This window comes from Cetorhinus maximus, chromosome 20 (genome assembly GCF_964194155.1).
Source record: "Cetorhinus maximus chromosome 20, sCetMax3.hap1.1, whole genome shotgun sequence".
Classification (NCBI taxonomy): domain Eukaryota; kingdom Metazoa; phylum Chordata; class Chondrichthyes; order Lamniformes; family Cetorhinidae; genus Cetorhinus; species Cetorhinus maximus.
This window is the reverse complement of record NC_135898.1, coordinates 76977834-76999146: the sequence shown is the minus strand read 5'-3', so window position 1 is coordinate 76999146 and position 21313 is coordinate 76977834. Positions and strand designations below refer to the sequence as shown.

The window sequence follows — 21313 nt, the reverse complement described above, 5'->3', positions numbered from 1 at the left end:
ATTTCTGTTTCAGATCATGCAAGCAGGTCAGCAAGCTCATTTTCAGTCTTTTCATAATCAGGCAAGTTTTGCAGCGGATATTTTAAAAACTAGCAGATCTCCAATGGCATTTCTCACAATACTTGTTATCGATTTTATAAGTACACAGGATAAATCAATATGCTTGCTTGGTACTCCACTAGTCTAAACATCCTTTCAATGTAAAGTAGTTACAGTGTGTACTATCATAGATGTGCTGCAGCAACACATGATGGTTTCTTTTGTCTTGCAACCTCCATTACCAAGAAGGACAAAGGTCACAGGTATACAGGAACACCATTACCACCAAGTCATACACTATTCTGTCTTGGATATATCAATTTCTTTTATTGTCGTTGGGCCAAAATTCTAGAACTCCCTGCATAACAAGCATTGTGGAAGTACCTTCATTACAAGCACTGCAATGGTTCAAAAATGAGACCTAACACCACCTTTCAAGAGCAACTAGCATCCAGAATCAGCTTTCCAGCAACATTCACATCCCAAGAATTATTATGCTGTTATGCTAGTTATATATGATCAGGGATATTAACTTAATCAGGATTATGGACAGTTCTGGGACCTAGAAGGATGCGTGGAGCCTGGGCAGTGCAGAGGTGTGGAGTCAGGGTCTAGCAGTATTTTGTTAGGGTCTGGAATCACAGGGTGAAATCTAAGCAGAGAATCTAAGCAGAGATCTCTGATCTTTGCTAGTCCTTAAATGCTAAATCATGAATCAGAGAACATTTGTTAGTGCAAATGATGGGGGAGCCCAGCACATCAGTGCAAAAGACAAGGCTGAAGCTTTTACAACCATCTTCAACAAGTGCCAAGAGGATGATCTATCTCGGCCTCCTACTGAGGTCCACATCACAGGTACCAGTGTTCAGCCAATTCAATTCACTCCACGTGATATCAAGAAACAGCTGAAGGCAACTGGATGCTGCAAAGGCCCTAACAACATTTGAAGGCTTGCTCCCCAGAACTAGCTGTGCCCCGAGCCAAGCTGTTGTAGTATAACTACAACACTGGCATCTACCTGGCAATGTGGAAAGTTGCCCTGGTATGTCCTGTCCACAAAAAAACAGGACAAATCCAGCCTGGCCAATTATCACCCCATCAGTCTATTCTCAATCATCAGCAAAGTGATGGAAGGTGTTATCAACAGTGCTGATCAAGTGGCACTTACTCAGAAATAACCTGCCCACTGGTGCTCAGTTTGGATTCCACCAGGGCCACTCAGCTCCTGACCTCATTACAGCCTTGATCCAAACAAAACAGCTGAATTCAAGAGGCAAGGTGAGAGTAACTGCCCTTAACATCAAAGCAGCATTTGACCGAGTGTGGCATAAGAAGCACTAGCAAAACTGGAGTAAATGGGAATCAGGGGGGAAAGCTCTCCACTGGTTGGAGTCAGGCCTAGCACAAAGGAAGGTGGTTGTGGTTGTTGGAGGTCAGTCATCTCAGTTCCAGGGCATCACTGCAGGAGCTCCTTAGGGTAGTGTCCTAGGCCTAACCATCTTCAGCTGCTTCATCAATGACCTTCCCTCCAACATAAGGTCAGGGTAGAGCTGGATGTCCTCGGAGGCGGCCAGCAGCCAGCGGGCCAGGGCCGAGGCCATGAGGAAGCCGCCGCTGTAGGGCAGGTACGGCTGGTCGTGCAGCTGCTTGGGGATGAAGTACTTGCTCTGGTGGTTGCGGATGGGCAGCGCCCCCGAGGTGATATGGCCCACGAAGAGGCTATTGCGCCGCGGCCCCTCGCTCTGTGAGGAGAGGAATTCCAGAAAGTTCTCCGTGTTGACGAAGACGTCGTCGTTGCCCTTGAAGATGAACTGGGTCCGGCGGCAGTAGATGTCGAACCACTTGAGGAAATTCACCTCCTTGAGGGTCAGGTTGAAGAAAGTGTCCATGAAGTCCCACTGCAGGATGTCGTCGAAGAGCCGGTCCTCGAATTCCAGAAGCTTCTGCAGGTTCCTCCGGTCCTTGCTGGCGGCTGGTGTGCCCAGCAGGAAAACGGTCCTGATGCTGCGGCCGTCCAAGATGTGCTCGCGGCCCCAGGTTTTCCTGACGGCCGCCCGCCGGTCATGCTGCTGGACGACCGACTTGATGACGATGAGCAGAAAGGAATGCGAGACAGTGGAAAGAATAAGAACAGAAGTGGGGATGCTCACTGATGATTGCACAACATTCAGCTCCATTCATGATACCACAGATAGTTAAGCAGTCTGTGTCCACATGCAGCAAGACCTGGACAATATTCAGGCACAACATTTGTGCCACAAAAGTGACAGGCAATGGCCATCTCCAACAAAAGAGGATGTAACCATCTCCCCATGTCATTCAATGGCATTACCATTGCTGAAGCCCCCCACTATCAACATCCTGGGGGTTGCCATTGACCAGGAACTGAACTGAGCCACTCAAGAGCAGGTCAGAGGCTGGGAATTCTGAGAGATTAACTCACCCTCTTATTCCCCAAAGCATGTCCACAATCTACAAGGCACAAGTCAGGAGTTTGATGAAATGCACTCCACTTGCCTGGATGAATGCTGCTCCAACAACACTCAAGAAGCTTAACACCATCCAGGATAAAGCAGTCCACTTGATTGGCACCACCATAAATATTCACTCCCTTCAAAACTAATGCACAGTGGCAGGAGTGTGCACTATCTACAAGACGCATAGCAGCAACTCACCAAGGCTCCTTCAACAGCACCTTCCAAACCCAGGATCTCTACCACCTGGAAGGACAAGAGCAGCAGATGCATGGGAACAACATCACATGCAAGTTCCCCTCCAAGCCACCCACCATCGACTTGGAACTATATCACTGTTCCTTCACTGTCACTGGGTCAAATTCCTGGAACTCCCTCCCTAACAACACTGTGGGTGTACCTATGCCACATGGACTGCAGCTGACTAAATACTAAAGCTCTGATAGCTCAATCTTTCGGCTTCTTTCAAAGTCTTTCACAATAAGCAAAAAAGGCTTTCAAAACTTCACAGGGTTAATGCATATTGGGTCAACTTTGACAAGCATGCTGGTGATATTCAGTTCTCTCTCTCCACCACCTCTGATTCCTTCATTACCTCTGTGCTGGCTTGGATGAAACATTGAGCTCAGCTAAATATTGTGAGGTGTAATGCCAATATCTTCAGCACCACTATAAACTCCATATTCCAGCATCTTCATCAGCTTCCCTAGTATCTGTCTCAGGCTGAATTATGCATTCTACTCTATTATTTGTTCAGCTTATAGCCCCACTGCCTTCCCATTAGAAGGGATGCCAACTCCATTTCCATAACATCGCCTGTCTCTGCCCATCTGCCACTGAAACCCTCGTGTGTTGTCCATCATTTCCAAACTCGAAAATCCAATGCTGCACTGGATGGCCTTCCATTCTTCAGCTCACCCAAAGCCCTGCTGCCTTCATTTTATCTTGCACTAAGCCATATTTGCCCATCACCCCAGTTTCTGCTGGCTACACAGGCTCTGATTTCCCCCAATGCCTCCAATTTACACTTCCCAGCGTCACGTTTATAACCCCTCCATGACTTCACTAATTTCCTCCAGCACTTTTTCTCTGACTCCAGCCTCTGCCTTCTACCACTGGCAACCATGCCTTCAGCCATCTGGGCCTAACTGGACTTCCCTCCCTAAACCCCTCCACTTCCGTTTTTACCTGTAAAACCTCCTTAAAAACAACCTAACAGAATTTAGATCAACTCCTTATCTCTTTTTTTTGGCAGGGCATCCAATTTTTTGTTTTGGCTTACACCCCTGAAAAGCATTGGCATTTTTTTTCTACATTAAAGATGAGATATAAAACCACATGCTGATTACATTGTGGAATTGCTGCCAACACTGTCTTCTGACAATATTTTTATAATCTTCAATGTTGATAGTTACATGTAACACCTGCTTCATGGCAAAGATCAATTCATTCCTTCAAACTGTTATAGTAATTTTAGCTACCATAAGATGCACTAGTAAGGAGTAAATTATAGAAATGAAGATTGAAAGATGGGGAACTTTTTCAATATTAGGAAATTGAAAAAGTAAAAGGTAGCGGAATGACTAGAATCATTTGTTTTAATTATAGAACCTATCTTGTGCTACCAAAGATCCTTGCCCATATCTTCAAAAAGTGGTAGAGCACCACAACCTCAGACATCATTTCAATACTTAACCATTAAGTATTTTTTGAATACACTAACATTTCAAATATTGAGCTTAGATATTAAACTAACCATTCCTCAAATGAAAAACTATGAATGGCCACAATCTGTATGCCAACATATTATTTTGGAGTCAATCAAACTTTCAGTAGGCTTTCCAACTGCAGAACAGGCTCAACCTATGCTTCTGAAGGTAATAACTGATCCGCTCAACGCAGTTCAGCTTCAATTCATTAAACATGTCCAAAATGCACGCCAGCATTTCATGGATTTGAGTAACTACATGAAAAGTATTTGCTAATTGTACATAGTTCAACAAATCACACCATACATTTGTTCAAAAATTGCTTTACGCCTATCTCAAGCTTTGGGAACCATCAAACACTTGCAACATTGGTTTTGGGCAAGACTGGTGATACAATTTTGACTGTAGCTGATTTTTATATCTTATGACCAAGTTACAAGGGCAGCTGCAAATCTAAGAACAGACAAAAGTACTTAATATTTGACACAAAAGCCATATGAATAACATGCATTACATTCATTTTCAAAATATTCACCAAGTAGCCAAGCCATACAGGTAAGCACCATGTATTATTCTCAATCTGTGCTGAATTAGCTTGTTCTCAGGTAACAGGAACCACAACTGATCTCAGTGCCTGGAAAGTCTGCTGGAATTCTTGCTCCTGTTTGATATCCAGCAATCCTGGTTAGACAAGCATTTGTGGACATCTGATTAACACAGCAGTAGGCTTGGTTGGGATGCCTCCTGCTGCTGAATATCCTGCCAACACTCACCCTCAGTGCTCATATGTGAATATCAGCAAATTGGTAGGCATCTGCATCTGGGTAATCATAATCAAAGGGTACAATGCCTACAGGAGGTGCAGAGAGAAAACTGGCAAGAAACATTTTCTTTCAAATGATTGGAAACATACATTTCTACTGCATTTTCAAAAATTAATAAAGCCCATTATGAAGGATCATCCACATTTTAAAGTATGACAGAAACAATTGATGTTTTATCCAAAAACATTCTTTTTATTAGAGTCTACTTTTTCTTGGGGATATTATCATGTGTCGACATTTTTAGAAGTTCAATAACACACATTAGTTGCTACATAATGAAGATAAGAGATCATAAGGTCACTGATACATAAAAACAGTGTAAAAAAAAAACAAACTCCCACAGCAAGAGCAATCCACCAGCAACAACACATGATCTTTGCTGCGAGTTACTCTAGTTCCTTTTTGGCACCTGATACATTGCCCCACTAGTTAGTCCATTTTTAACTTTAAGAGAACAGGACCAGGGCAACTCCTTTCTCAATGTCTATAAGACCCTGCAGTAGGTTTCTGAAGCATTTGAGATGTCTCCTGTATAGAAGCTACAATCTAGAGACAGATCAGGTCCCCTTTCTCATATTAAAACTTATGACCAACTTATTTTACCTGCCACAAATATTGCTGCAATACAACTTCTGCTTCCTCATAACGAAGTAATTGAATCACCATAGATTAACTCTTCAATTAGTTTACTGATGTTCTGTAGGATTTTGCAGTGTGCAAGTTGATTGGTGCATTTACCCATATAGCAATGGTAATAACAATGCTAGAAGAGCGATTCGTTAGTTGTGAAGCATCTGGAATGTTCAGGAGACACAAGATTTTTCACATGATATAGAGCTTCACAAAATGGTTAGTGGAAACTGTTTGCCTCTGTAGTTTTGATGGCTGAAAAGGCATTAAAATTTATTTGTTTGCCCTAGCTGTGAAGTCAAAAAAACCATCAACTCTAGTCACCATTTTGTAACCAAGAAATTGACAAGCACAAGAGAAATATTAAAGTTTGGGGTTCCATTATACATTAGTTGATTGATTGCTATATATGTGCAAACATTTGACAGCTCTCTATATCATCTGAGCTAAAAGTAACAAAGCAACCCAAAAGCCCATATTTTACAGAAAGAATAAGTGAGACTGTCAACGCTTATCATTAGGAAGGAGCAAATTGGACAATAACATCTGGCATCTGCACCAGCACAGTTAGACACAAGAATCAGGAAGGTCTTTTCCAAATGGCCCTGCTCCTCCAAGAGCTTCGTTAAAACAGTATGTTGCGAAAAGACTCAGCATTGAAACCCATGAAGGGGGTCAAGTAGTTGTACTCAAACACAGATATACATTAAATATGCCAGGAAAGAGCTTGTCTATTCAAGTGTTTAATGGTGTGATGAGCCTTAATTACTGCCAAACAATCTTTCTGGCACTGAATATTTATCTTTAGAAATATGGAGTTTCATTTCTTCAAATTTTAATTATTGATAGTGACATTTTTTGAAATCTTGGTGATTTAGACTTAAATCTAGGGGGCTTGAAGAAGTTTGCAGATAATACGAAAATTGACATGTGGTTGATAATGAAGAAGAAAGCTGCATACCGCTGGAAGATATCAATGACCTGGTCAGGTGGGCAGAAAAGTGGCAAAAGCATGTTATTTAAATGGAGAGGGGTTACAGAACTCTGAAGTACAGAGGGATCTGCGTGTCCTGGTACATGAATCACAAAAAGTTAGTATGCATATACAGCAAGTGATTAGGAAGGCAAATGGAATGCTGTTCTTCATTGCAAAGAGAATGGAATATTGGAAATGGAAAGTAGGGATGTTTTGCTACAGATGTAGAAGGCATTGATGAGACCACATCTGATGTACTGTGTATAGTTTTGGTCTCCTTATTTAAAAAGAATATTAATGTGTTAGAAGCAGTTCAGAGAAGGTTCACTCAACTGATACCTGGGATGGGGGGGTGGGGTGGTATTTTATGAGGAAAGGTTGGACAAACTGGGTCTGTGCCCATTGGAGTTCAGAAGAATGAGAGGTGATCTTATTGAAACATATAAAAGCCTGAGAGGCTTGACAGGGTGAATGCAGAAAGGGTGTTTCCCCTTGAGGGAGAGACTGGAGTGTAAAAATGAGGGGTCACCCATTTAAGACGGAGATTTGAAGAAAGTTTTTCTCCGAGGGTCATGAGTCTTTGGGATTCTCTTTCCTGAAGAGCGGTGGAGGCAGGGTCATTGAATATTTTTTAAGGCAGAAGTAGATTCTGACTAACAAGGGAGCCAAAGGTTATCGAGAGTAGACAGAATGTGGTTGAGGCCAAAATCAGATCGACCACAATCTTATCAAATGGCAGAGCAGGCTCATGGTGCCGAATGGTCTACTCCTGCTCCTAAATCATATGTAAATGACATTCAATCCGGAGAAGTGTGAGATAATGCACATGGGGAAGGCAAACAAGGCAGGAGTATACAAAGTGAATGGTAGGATTCTGAGAAGTGTAGAAGAACAGAAGAACCTGGAGTGCAAGTCCACAGAAACCTAAGGTTGCAGGACAGATAAATAGGTGGTTAAGGCAGCATATGAGAGACCTTCCTTTGGTTGCATAAATTATAAGAGCAGCCAGGTTATTGTAGAACTGTATAAAACAAGAGTTAGGCCTCAACTAGAATATTCATACATTTCTAGTTACCACATTGCAGGAATGATGTGATTACAATAAAGAGGGCAAAGGAGGTTTACAAAGAACTTGCCACGAATGGAGAATGCTAGCTATGAGGAAATATTTGATTGGTTGGGGTTTTCTTCTTTGGAACAGAAGAGGTTGAGGGGAGGTTTATTTAAAATTATGAGGGTCTCGATACAGAGGATAGGCAGGACCCATTTATGTTAGCAGAGGGATCAATAACCAGGGGACATAGATTTAAAGTAATTGATAGAAAGGTTAGAGGGGGGGGCGCCAGAACACTCTGCCTGAAAGGGTGATAGAGGCTGCAATCTCATTACTTATAAAAAAATACCTGTTTTTGCACCCATAGTGCCATAACCTTCAGGCCTGTGGGTCAAAAATCGAAAGTGGGATTAAGCTGGTTTGCTTTTTGCAGCCGGCACGGACATGATGGGCCAAACCATGCTATAAATTATCTACTTATGTAAAACCTTTTCTTCATCTCTTCTCTCTTAATCACATCTTTCTTTCCCTCCATTTTGCTTTCTGCACATACTTTGGCATTGAATTAAACAGTTTAATTCACACTTGTTTTAGACTCTGTGGATCTCAGTAAGAATTCTTCAATGTTGACTGGGGAGATACACTGTTGCTTGCCTTGTCTGCACAGGTCCCATATCCCCTGTAGAAAACACAATGCTGTTTCAGCTCTCTAATTAATGTAAATCACAGCGGAAAAGCCCACAGAAAGTTTAAGTGTAACGAGCAACCCATGCTTTCCTTTCACTGCTGACTGCAAAATCTGGACCAAAGTTGCTACTCTGCCAGCCCCTCACAGCTTATTCACAAAACAAACCTTTATACTTAGTTATCATTGGGATTTATTTATTAAAAAAATTGGGATGATTTTGGATCCAGTGTAGCTACTACTTAGGGATAAATATTGATCTTTGCTCTTTATGTAATTCACTCCAACTATATGTTCTGCTCTGCGTTAGCTGAATACCGAGAAGCTGCATATTAACTGAATTTTTGTGCACTTAGGCAGCAGATCAAATTTCTGGCATCAGGGTTGTCCTACCACTGTCCATATTAACTTGCACTCAAAAAAAAATCATTGCATTCACGTATAATTACAATCTAACTGAACCCCAAGTCACCAAATGTGTCGACCTTGTATCCATTAAAATTATCTACAAAACACAAAATTCTTAGGAATGAATACTGATGATGCAAAGGTAGGTGGGAAAGTAAGCAGTGAGGAGGGTGCAAGGAGGCTGCAGAGGGATATAGACAGGTTTGTTGAGTGGGCAAGAACATGTCAGCTGGAATTCAAAGTGGCCAGGTGTGAAGTTATCAACATTGGTAAGAAAAAGAAAAATATTATTTGAATGTTGGAAGCCTGAAAATTATTTGCATTCACATGAACCTGGGTGCCTTTGTGCTTGAATCACAGAAAGTTAACATGCAGGTACAGTAAGCAATTAGGAAGGCAAATTGCATGTTAGTTTTTGTTACAAAGGGACTGCAGCATAAGAAGTCTTGCTAAAATTATATCTGGTGAGGCCACACCTGGAGTACTGTGTATTGTTTTGGTCTCCCTATTTAAGGAAGGACATGCTTGCCCTAGAGGGAAGTGCAACGAAGGTTCACTATACTGGTACCTAGAGAGTGAGGGGACTGCCCTATGAGAACTGATCGAGTAGTTTAGGCTTATTTTCACTGGAGTTCAGAAGAACGAGAGACGATCTAATTGAAGATCTAAAATTCTTAAGGGGCTTAACAAGGCAAATGTTGAGAAAAAGTTTCCCTTTTCTAGGGAATCTAGAGCACAGGGTCACAGCGTCAGAATAAGAGAACTGAGCTAAGAGTAAAGTTCTTCACTGAAAGGGTTGGGAATCTTTGTGATTCTCGATCCCAGAGAGCTGTGGTCGCTCAGTTGAGTGTATTCAACAGGTAGGCCGATAGACTTTTGGATAGTAAGGTATATGGTATAGTGCAGAAAGCTGGAGTTGAGTTAAGATGGCAATGAACTTGTTTAATAGCGAAGCAGGCTTGAAGGGCCAAATTACCTACTTCTACTCTTAATTCTTATATGTACAAACTGTTATGTCAACACACTCAAGAATGTAAAAATGGCCACAAGGTAGAGTACATAAAAGACAAAAAGTAGAGCAATTGTAAAACAAAGAATGAAGAATTAACACTCGACTATGCAAGAAAGTACAGGGGCAGAAAATACAATGCACTCACTGATCACAAAGGTTAAAATAGCCAGCCACTCCCTCAAATACTTTCCAAACTTGTCCCTAAATTACACCATGGTATAGACCTCCACTGTCTCCCAAGACAGTCTCCATATGTTCACCATCCTCTGCATAAAATAATTGAATTTGAGCTTTCTGTGCCTCCTGAAGGATTCTGCATACCTACAGTAAGCCTTTTAACAACTCCTCATAATGAAGGTGTCTCAAAAGGGAGAATTTGCACTGCCAGGTGACGAGAAATATAAATAGTACTCAAGGTGTGGCTGCACCTTGCACCAGAACCTTGTACAGTTCAACTCATTCTCACCTCATGGGATATGCACTCTTGCCCCTTTGGCCGTCCATCCCCAAAATTCAGTTAGATGCCCTTATTGCTTCATTGCACATAGCATTGTTCATTTAATGAAACTAAGCACTAATAAACACCTTAATGCTACTAAAATGCAGGACAGCAACACACCCATTTCTTCACAATTTTGTATCATAGACATAGAAACATAGAAAATAGGAGAAGTAGGCCATTCAGCCCTTTGAGTCTGCTCCACCATTCATTACGATCATAGCTGATCATCCAACTCAATAGCCTGCTCCCACTTTCTCCCCATATCCTATAATCTCTTTCGCCCCAAGAGCTATATCTAACTCCTTCTTGAAAACATACAATGTTTTGGCCTCAACTACTTTCTGTGATAGCGAATTCCACAGGCTCACCACTCTCTGGGTGAAGAAATTTCTCCTCATCTCAGTCCTAAATGGTCTACCCCATAATCTCAGACTGTGACCCCTGTTCTGAACTCCCCCACCATTGGAAATCCTTCCTGCATCTACCCTGTCTAGTCCTGTTAGAATTTTATAGGTTTCTATGAGGTCCCCCCTCATTCTTCTGAACTCCAGCGAATATAATCCTAATCGACTCAATCTCTCCTCATAAATCAGTCCCACCAATCCAGAAATCAGTCTGGTAAGCCTTCACTGCACTCCCTCTATAGCAAGAACATCCTTCCTCAGATAAGGTGACCAAAACTGTACACAATATTCCAGGTGTGGTCTCACCTAGGCCCTGTATAATTGCAGCAAGACATCCCTGCTCCTGTACTCGAATCCTCTCGCTATGAAGGCCAATTCCCCTCTCTCAATTTATAGCCATTCAGATAATAATCTGCCTTCCTGTTTTTGCTACCAAAGTGGATAACCTCACATTTATCCACATTATACTGCATCTGCCATGCATTTGCCCACTCACTCAGCTTGTCCAAATCACACTGAAGCATCTCTGCATCCTCCTCACAGCTCGCCCTCCCACCCAGTTTTGTGTCATCTGCAAATTTGAAAATATTACATTTAGTTCCCTCATCTAAATCATTAATGTATATTGTGAATAGCTGGGGTCCCAGCACCGATCCCTGCGATACTCCATTAGTCACTGCCTGCCATTCGGAAAAAGATCCGTTTATTCCTACTCTATTTCCTTTCTGCCAACCAGTTTTCTATCCATCTCAATACACTACCCCCCTTCCCATGCGCTTTAATTTTACACACTAATCTGTTATGTGGGACTTCGTCGAAAGCCTTCGGAAAGTCCAAATAAACTGCATCCACTGGCTCCCCCTCATCAACTCTACTAGTTACATCCTCGAAAAATTCCAGATTTGTCAAGCATGATTTCCCTTTCGTAAATCCATGCTGACTCTGTCCGATTCTGCCACTGTTTTCCAAGTGCTCAACTATTAAATATTTTATAACAGTCTCTAGAATTTTCCCCACTACCGACGTCAGGCTGACTGGTCTATAATTCCCTGTTTTCTCGCTACCTCCCTTTTTAAATAGTGGGCTTAACATTAGCTACCCTCCAATCTGTAGGAACTGTTCCAGAGTCTATAGAATCTCGGAAGATGACCACCAATGCACCCACTATTTCTAGAGCTACTTCCTTAAGTACTCTGGGATGTAGATTATCAGGCCCTGGGGATTTATCGGCCTTCAATCCCATCAATTTCGCCAACACCATTTCCCTACTAATACTGATTTCTTTCAGTTCCTCCCTCTCACTAAACCCTGCGTTCCCCAACATTTCTGGTATGTTATTTGTGTCCTTCTTTGTGAAGACAGAACCAAAGTATGTATTTAGTTGGTCAGCCATTTCTTTGTTCCCCATTATAAATTCCCCTATTTCTGACTGTCAGGGACCTACATTTGTCTTCACCAATCTTTTTCTCTTCACATACCTATAGAAACTTTTAGTCAGTTTTTATGTTCCCCACAAGCTTACTCCCTTTGCTGAATACTAAACTGCTCCCAATCCTTAGGTCTGTTGTTTTTTTTTTGGCCAATTTGTATCATTTCTCAAGCACTTAGAGAGAGTGCACGCGCGAGAAAAAAATATTCAAGTGATAAATTTTGTTTGTACAAGCAATATATACTGAAATAGTATATATGGAACTCATGGGAGACATGATAATTTAGTTACCATTATGGAATATAAACACTATCAATTTGGAAAAATAGTCTTTTCAATAAAAATTAACCCAGGAATTCAGTAGAAGTTAAGCATTGAATTTAACTTTAAGAAGTGAAAAGGTGCAACAACCAATTTATCAATATCTGTATAATTGCAGGATAAGATAGATGGGGGATGGGGAGAAGGTCACCTGGCTCTTTGAACCTACTCTTCTATTCAATAGAAGATCTTACACCTCAACTCCACCTTCCCTCACCAACCTTATGTCCCTCGGATCCCCTTACTATCCAAAAATCTACCAATCTTGGGTCTCTGAGTATACTCAATGACTGAACATCCACAGCTCTCAGGGATGGAGAAATCCAAAGACACTCAATCACTTGAGTAAAGAAATTTCTCACCTCAGTCCAAAGTGCTTGACCCTGCATTCTGAGACTGTGACACCTAGTTCTAGACTTCCAAGCCAGCAAAAACATTCAGCAAGCATCTATTTTGTGAAGCTCCTAAAAGAATTTTGTGGTTCAGTGAGAACACCTCTCAGCTTTCTAAACTCCAAGGAACGCAGGCCGAGTTTACTCAATCTATTCTCATAGTACAAGCCCTTCATCCCAAGAAACAATCTAGTGAACCTTTGTTGCACACCCCGAAACAAGTATATCCTTCCCTCTTATTTACTTTGCTGCTTACAACCCCAAAAAATGTAAAAGATTTGTCAAGCAAGATTTCCCTTTCATAAGTCTGTGTCAATGCAGTAAAACGTCCCATGGTAAATCACAGAAGCATTATCAAACAAAATTTGACAACAATCCATATCAGGGCAGATGAGCAAAAGTTTTGCCAAAGAGGTAAATTTTAAGGAGTTTCTTCAAAGGTGCAGAGAGGGGGAGATGCTTTAGGGAGGGAAGGCCAAAGCTTATAACCTTGACAGCTGAAGACACAGCCACTGTTAGGACCAGGATGGGAGGAATGCGCAAATTATCAAGCCCCACTACTCTGCGGGCTGTACCATTAATTTGAATGTTTAATTTTCTCACCAAAATGGCCAATTGTGTACCTATATCTCTAGTACCCAGAAAAGAGACTCTGACCAGGCTTCTTTCAAAAACTCAATGATTAATTTATTTTAAAACAAATCTTCTTTTAACAAGCTGCATTTACTAGTTAGCACACAATTGTAATAGTTATACTTCCCTATCTCTTCCTAAAGAATTCACCCAGCACACACACAGACAAACAAAGGACAAACAGGTAGTCTCTCTGCAAAGATGGGCTTTGGAGGATGGGTGTGATAAAATAAAGGATAAAGGGTCTTCTTGCTGTCAACCTGCAGTTCCTCTCATGTGAAGATGGGCCTGGTGGATGCCTGGAAGTTCTCACCATTGGTCTCAGTTTTGCAGGTCCAAATGCAGATTCGTTACACTCTGATGAGGGTTGGTAGCCCCACACAATTTTAAGCAAGGTAGAGAGATGGAGCAAGATAAGGTAGGCTTCCTTCCTCAGCTTGTTCGCCAACAAAACTGCCTTCAAAACAAGCAGGGTCACAACTTCAGTTTTTTTCCTCTCTCCCATACGATTGCCTTTTTGTCTCCCATGGCTTTTCATTAAAGTGCTTTGCAGTTCAACACAAACAAACAACTCCTTCTCAAGTACCATATAGGTCAGGTGATTTCTTGGAAGAGGCCTGTTTGTTGACAGTTCCAAAGTGATCTTACGACATTCTTTTATAAAAAAAAAATCCCAGGTTAGTATCCACATGTCCAGGTCATACCAAATCCTTCCACTTTGTAAACGAAAACTTCAGTCTTGAGAGATATGATTCTAACACCACTGATAGTGGTGTGATTAAAATCGGGGATAACAGATACATATGAGTGGATCTCCCAGAATGCGGTTCATGGCAAATCAGATTATCTGTCGTTTTACAATGACAGAAGTGTTGCATAGTGAACAGACACCGAAGCACTGGTTTCACATGCTAGACTGACATTCCGTATCTAATGAGTGCAGCTACCCATCCCATTGCAAAGGGTAGGTAGGGCTCTTCAGCCTTCACTGCAGCCCATGTAGCAGAACATACAAAATGGAACATGAAAAATCTAATCTAAATAAGTGAAAATAAAATAAGCTGAAGTAAGAACTTAAGATGTTACCATGGAATAAGCATTTCAACATTCAAAAAACCCATCACATTGCTTTCTCTACATTCCTAAATCTTAGTGTAACTCTTGATATTGAAGCTAGCTCCAGAACATGCCATAAGCTGTTTCCCAAAAGTAATTTAGGATGCTAACTCTTGTACTTCAGACAAAAAGCTATTACTACATCAACAACAACTTATATTTATATAGTGCCTTTAATGCATTTTAATGTTCAACGTGTCTCACAGAGACATTATAAAACAAAGCATGGCAACGGGCCACATAATGTGATATTAGGGCAGATGGCCAAAAGCTTGATCAAAGGGGGAAGTTTTAAGGAGTATCTTAAAAGAAGGCGGCGAGGTAGAGAGGTGGAGAAATTTAGGTAGAGAACTCCAGAGTTTAGGGCCTAGTCAGCTGAAGCAATGGCGCAATGATTAAAATCAGGGATGGTCAAATGGCTAGAGTTAGAGGAACACATATCTTGGAGGGTTGTGGGACCTAATGCTACAAAGATTGGAAGAGCAATGACATGGAGGGATTTGAAAACAAGGATGGTAATTTTAAAATCAAGGTGTTGCTTAAACAAGAGTCAGTGTAAGTCAGCAAATACAAGGGTAATTAGGTGAACAGGATTTGGGGCGAGTTAGGACTTGAGCAGCAGAGTTTTTCCAAGTTTACGGAAGGTAGAATATGGAAAGCCAGCCAGGAGAATGCCAGAACACCAAGTCTGGAGCACCAATAGAAAAGCATACATTCCACTGAGAAATTGGCAGCAATGGAAATTCCAGTTTTGGTGAGAGATGCATGGCTGTTTCAATTATAAATACGCCCAATTCAAATACCAACCCACACACTACTAACCTTTAAGCTCTTCAGCATGTGAGCCACCCAAGAATGCAAAGAAGAAATAGTCCCAAAAGCCTTCAAGAGAAAAAGATCAATTACGACACAAAAATCAGCCAATTCTAAAGAATCCAGAGCCTTTGATTATAACAATGACTAATGATTGACAACATTCAGAAATTTGAGGAACAATTTAATAAATCTGAAATTTGTCCAGCAACATTCTGGGAACTGCCTCCAAATCAAGAAAGGTAACTTTAGAAACCATCAAAAAGCAGATTACTGATACAAATTGGCTAGAACTGTATAGTCCCTGAAAACCCAAATTGACTAGGTCACCAATTAGGCATCAACATAATATCAGAATATACCAGCAACCTCTGTGATATAGCTCAGTATGAATTGTATAATTTTTTAATATCACTGTTTTAGATCAGCATTTTTAAAGTCAAGGGCATTATACCAAGTAATGTATAATACATTATGATGCTGTTATGAAGTTTAGTAGTGTGTAAATTTGTGTGTTGCTTCAAGACCACAAGCTACAGTTGTTAAAGTAAACAGAAATTCATTAGGTCATTGAAATTATTGTTTGATCGTGGAACTTTGCAAGTTAGAATGGCCTCATCAGTTTCAGGTTGGAAGTTAAAAATGTAGGCCAGAAGCACCAAGAATTTGAGGATTATTTTGGATCTACAAAGTGCAACATTAGAGTCTAACTTAGAGGATGGTAAGCTTGAATCCTCACCATGGCTAACCTATCAACAATGCTTCCTTGAAAGAAACCCCAAGCTCACTGGGTGAGTTTTACCAGTTTAACTGGGTGGGTTTTACATGACACCTGAAGAATAGGAAAATTAAGACTTGTTAAAAAAAATCTCCCATTAGAAAATTATTCAAATTGATACTAGTTTTTCAAAACTTTGTTTAATGCTCTTTCAACTTGCCAGAAAAGGGAAACAGAAACTTTTTTTTGCTTAATCTTTCAAATGAGAAGTATTTTAAATTGTTCTAACCAAAAATTATTCCTTAAAATGCACCTATAAGCAGTTCCTGTTCAAAATTAATTCAAAAACTCATCCATATTTTGCTCAGAATTAATTTTCTACATGCATGGCATCTAGATACAAGATAATTTAATGTACTGGTGCATGGAAACTGTGGTCAACAGTAAAAGACTGAAATACTCCAGGATCAAATAAGCAGCAAGTGGTTTATACAGATAAATATTCCTGCTACTCTAACTTATGAAGTTTTTATATCATTACAGTGCTGTTTTAGAATACACAAGTAGCCATGACTTAAAGCTACATCAGCCCCCACTTTATTAGAACTTAGCAGTGTGAAACCTGAAGGTTACGTAGTTGTGTTTGTTTTAAAAAAAAGGACAACCAGAAATGCAATTTTAAAGATACAACTGTTCCAGTGTCAAAGGTAAGGAAAGTCTACAAAAAGTACTTCTGATCTAAAGTACTCCTTTTTCATCAAATGTTCTGAATTCCTCTCTTGAATCTTACAAATTCTTGATGTGATGCGGCTTCATGGACACCAATTATCTTCTAATACTTCCCTCAAGTGTCTATTATTGTATAAGTGTCACCAGGCTTCATGACCAGATTCTTGGTTGGCATCACAGCTAATCTTTTCTCAGTGGCTGCTTGTGTAAAAGTACCTCCAGCAAGATTCACTGGAGAAGGCACCCTGGCCAATTTTCCTCTCCAAATTCAGTAACACTCAGGCCAATTGTCGTGTCTATAACCAACTGAGATCAGCTAACTTTAACACAAAGGGAGTGAACAGAATAGAATTAGAAAATTACATTAGCAATGGAAGCCATTTGGCCCATCAAGCCTGTGCTAGCAAGTGCAATTTACCTCGTTCCACATCCCCGCCCTTTGCCCATAGCCCTGTAACTTTTTTGCTTTCAAGTGTTTATCAAAATTTCCCTCTTGAAAGCCACCATTGAATCTGCCTCCGCCACCCCTTCAGGCAGTGCATTTCAGACCGTAACCACTTGAAAGCAAAAAAGTTTTTCCTCATGTCGGCTTTTAATTCTATTGCCAATCACTTTAAATCTTCCTGATTCGTGTGGCTCAGACATTCACTGGGTAAACTCACTGAACTATCACGTTTCCTTTTACTTATAATTAAAGAAAGTTCCTTTGATGGTTTACTAAAAATACCAAATTTACTTCTGTCATGGAGAGCTTACAGTACAGTTTACCATTTTGCTAGGCAGCTGCAGTGATATTACTGACAGGGAGTATCCCCATTCATTCAATAGTGACTCCATAATAAGCAGTTGAAATTATAAGTTAAAACCAACTTAAGATCAACTTTGGAGCTGCCTCCAGAATACTATGTCACTTGTATTCTCGTGAATCTTTGCAATACTTTTCATAATGATGATCACGTGGGATATAGAAAGTGTACTAGGGTGGTAAGAAAATTAGAAGGGCTTAAACAGATTAAGAGATCAGCAAATACCATAAAAGGAAATAACAAGAAATTCTATACATATATAAAAAAAACAAAAGTTAAAAGAAAGGGAGTCTAATCGTTGAGGATTACTTGCACTTTTTTTGATGGAAGTGAGATTTGAACTGTGCCCAAGAGGATGTAGTACAATTGTCAGATATAACTACAGGAAAAGAAGTTGACTGCAAGAAAAAAAAACACCAGAACTTGGGTCCCAATGGTATATACATAAAGCTGTTGAAAGTCAAGAGTTAGCAGAGTTTCAAACACAACTTCACAATTCTCTTTAAATATTAGGAACATAGGAAAAAGCCATTCAGCCCATCAAGCCTGATCCACCATTCAATACGATCATGGCTGATCAAGCATTTCAATGCCTTTCACCCACACTACCCCATAACCCTTAACGTTATTGTTAATCAGAAACCAACAATCTCTATTTTAAACATACCCAATGACTGAGCTTCCACGGTCCTTTGGGGTAGAGAATTCCAAAGATTCGCAACCCTGAGTAAAGAAATTTCTCCTCATCTCGGTCCTAAGTGGCTTCCCCCTTATTTTGATATTGTGTCCCCTGGTTCTAGACTCCCCAACCAGGATAAACACTTTACCAGCGTCTACCCTGTCTATTCCTTTAAGAATTTTATAAGTTTCAGCGAGATCACCTCTCATTCTTCGAAACTCTAGAGAATACAGGCCCAGTTTGCCCAATCTCTCTTCATAAACCAGTCCCGCCATCCCCGGAACAAGTCTGGTGAACCTTCGTTGCACTCCCTTCGATTTGTACAACTGGATGACTGAAGTAGCTCATGGAACATATTTATTCAAAAAGGGAGAAGGTGAAATGGACAACAATGGAGTACAATGTAGTATAATATTAGTTGTGGGAAAACTCTTAGAATCTATAATTTGAGCTAAAATTACTGTAGTGAGCATTTAGAAATACATGCTGTGCTATTTAGGGCCAGCCAAGATATAGGTATTAAATGCAAGTTATGCTTTTAAAAAATTGTGTTTTGAAGTGACCAACTGAATAAAGGAAATGCAGTAGTGTAGTGTACCTTAATCTGTCAAGGGGCTCATTGGAAAGATTCAGGCCTACGATTTGACAAAAGAGGAATAGCAAAAAGATATTGCCTGGATTGAAATAGTATTGGAATACACTATTTTCAACACATCATTCAGAATAATTAAAGAAGGTAAGGCCACTGAAGGATGATAGAGACAGTGCCGGGTCAATTTTTGTGCTTGCTACATAGATGATTTGGACTTGGGTATCGGAGCACAAACTCAACATCTACAGATAATTGGCAGAGGACTGCAAGACTTTAGGCAGACAGAAGGTTTGCGGAAAAGCCAGGTATAATTTAAAGCAGATAACCATGAAGGTACACATTTTGGGAGGAAAATAAGGAATGTCAGTACATGCTCAATGGAAAGATATTGATGGGTGTGTATGAACAAAGAGACTTAGGAATTTTAATACTTAATTTCCTGAAAGTGTAGCTGGAGATACAAAGCTATTTTGAGTAGGAGTAAAACAGAAAATACTGGAAATACTCAGCAGGTCTGGGCAGCATCTGTGAAGAGAGAAACAGAGTTGACATTTTACAGACCTGAAACCATGCAGTTTGTGTACTCAATTAAAGAAAGGACGTTTCAGCCATTGAGAATGCACAACACAGATTCACTAGGACGATACCAGGGATGGGAAACTATAGTTTCCAGGAGGCAGCAACTGAACTCCACACCTCCAACTATTGAAATCATTGTTAATAATGTTTGGTGGATATTTAGGTCCAGCTAATAATGATACCAAAAAATTAAGAGTGTTTGACAATGTTTTTTTTTTCTATGTTCATTCCTGGAATGCGAGCGTCACTGGCTAGGCCAACATTTATTGCCCGTCCCCAACTGCCCTCAAGATGGTGGTGGTGTGCTCCCTTCTTGAACCGCTGCAGTCCATGTGGTGTAGGTGCACTCAACACTCAGTGTTGTTAGAAAGGAGTTCCAGGATTTTGACCCATTGACAATGAAGGAATAGCAATATAGTTCCAAGTCAGGATGGCGTGTGGCTTGGGGATGGGGACTTGCTCCCAGGCATCTGCTGCCCTTGTCCTTCTAGAAGTCGCAACATGAAAGGTGTTGTCAAAGAAGCCTTGGTGAGTTGCTGCAGTGCATGTTGTAGATGGTACACACTGCTGCCACTGTGCATTGGTGGTGGAGGGAGTGAATCTTGAAGCTGGTGGATGGGGTGCCAATCAAGTGGGCTGCTTTTTCCTGGATGGTATTGAGCTTCTTGAGTGTTGTTGGAGCTGCACTCATCCAGGCAAGTCGAGAGTATTTCATCACGCTCCTGACCTGTGCTTTGTAAATGGTGGGCAGGCTTTGAGGAGTAAGGAGTGAGTTACTCTCTGCAGAATTCCCAGCCTCTGATCTGCTCTTGTAGACGCAGTATTTACATAGCTGATCCAGTTGAGTTTCTGGTCAGTGGTAATCCCCAGGATGGCGATGGTGGAGGATTCAGCAATGGTAATGCAACTGAATGCTGTGGGGAAATGGTTAGATTCTCTCTTGTGGGAGATGGTCATTACCTGGCACTTGTGTGGCACAAGTGTTACCTGCCACTTGTCAGCCCAAGCCCGAATATTGTCCAGGTTTTGCTGCATATGGACACAGATTGCTTCAGTACCTGAGTCGTCGCAAATGTTGCTGAACATTGTGAAATCATCTGCAAACGTCACCACTTCGGATTTTATGACGGAGGGAAGGTCATTAATGAAGCAGCTGAAGGTGGTTGTTCCTAGGACACTACCCTGAGGAACTCTGAGGAAATCTAATATGGAACATATTTCTCAAGGTGGGACTTGATTATAAATTACACAAAATACCCTGGTAAATTTTTAATTTGGAAGTTCACTCACATGACAAGATATCCAGGGAAAAATCATCAATGATAAGCTGCAAATGCTTGAAAACTTCTTAAACCATTTTAAAATATACTATAAAAGAAGCATTCTACATTAATTCATCCCATCCTTTATAGTATATTTTAATATCTAATAACTCTTACTTTGCATTAGTCTAAATTAGCGCAATACTTAAATCTACTTCCACCAGAGAGTAGCAGGTCAAAAGTTGACTTTGCAATTCCCAAAATTACAAGTCATCAGTAACTTAAAGCAGGAAAAATTATTTGGGGCTGCCATTAGAAAAGGTACTGGGTTAATACATGCCAACAGGACAAAAACATCACAAGTGCACCTACTCAGAGGAGGTCACCATTGGTCCATCCAAACAGATACATACAAATAAAGTATGCTAAATCATAACTGGTTTGTTTAGTCAATAATACAATTAACATCCACAGGTGTCCAGCAGTTGTAGATTACCTTTAGCCAACCAGTGGACAACGCATGATCC

At 40.7% G+C, this 21313-nt stretch overlaps 1 protein-coding gene and 1 pseudogene across 1 annotated transcript in view; both read right to left on the bottom strand.

Moving 5' to 3' along the window:
* Nucleotides 1-21313, bottom strand: part of marchf5 (membrane-associated ring finger (C3HC4) 5) — a 98149-nt gene that overhangs the window by 73783 nt on the left and 3053 nt on the right. The gene's annotated exons all lie outside the window — the stretch shown is intronic.
* On the bottom strand, nt 1512-2216 carry LOC144694728 (UDP-GlcNAc:betaGal beta-1,3-N-acetylglucosaminyltransferase 7 pseudogene; annotated as a pseudogene).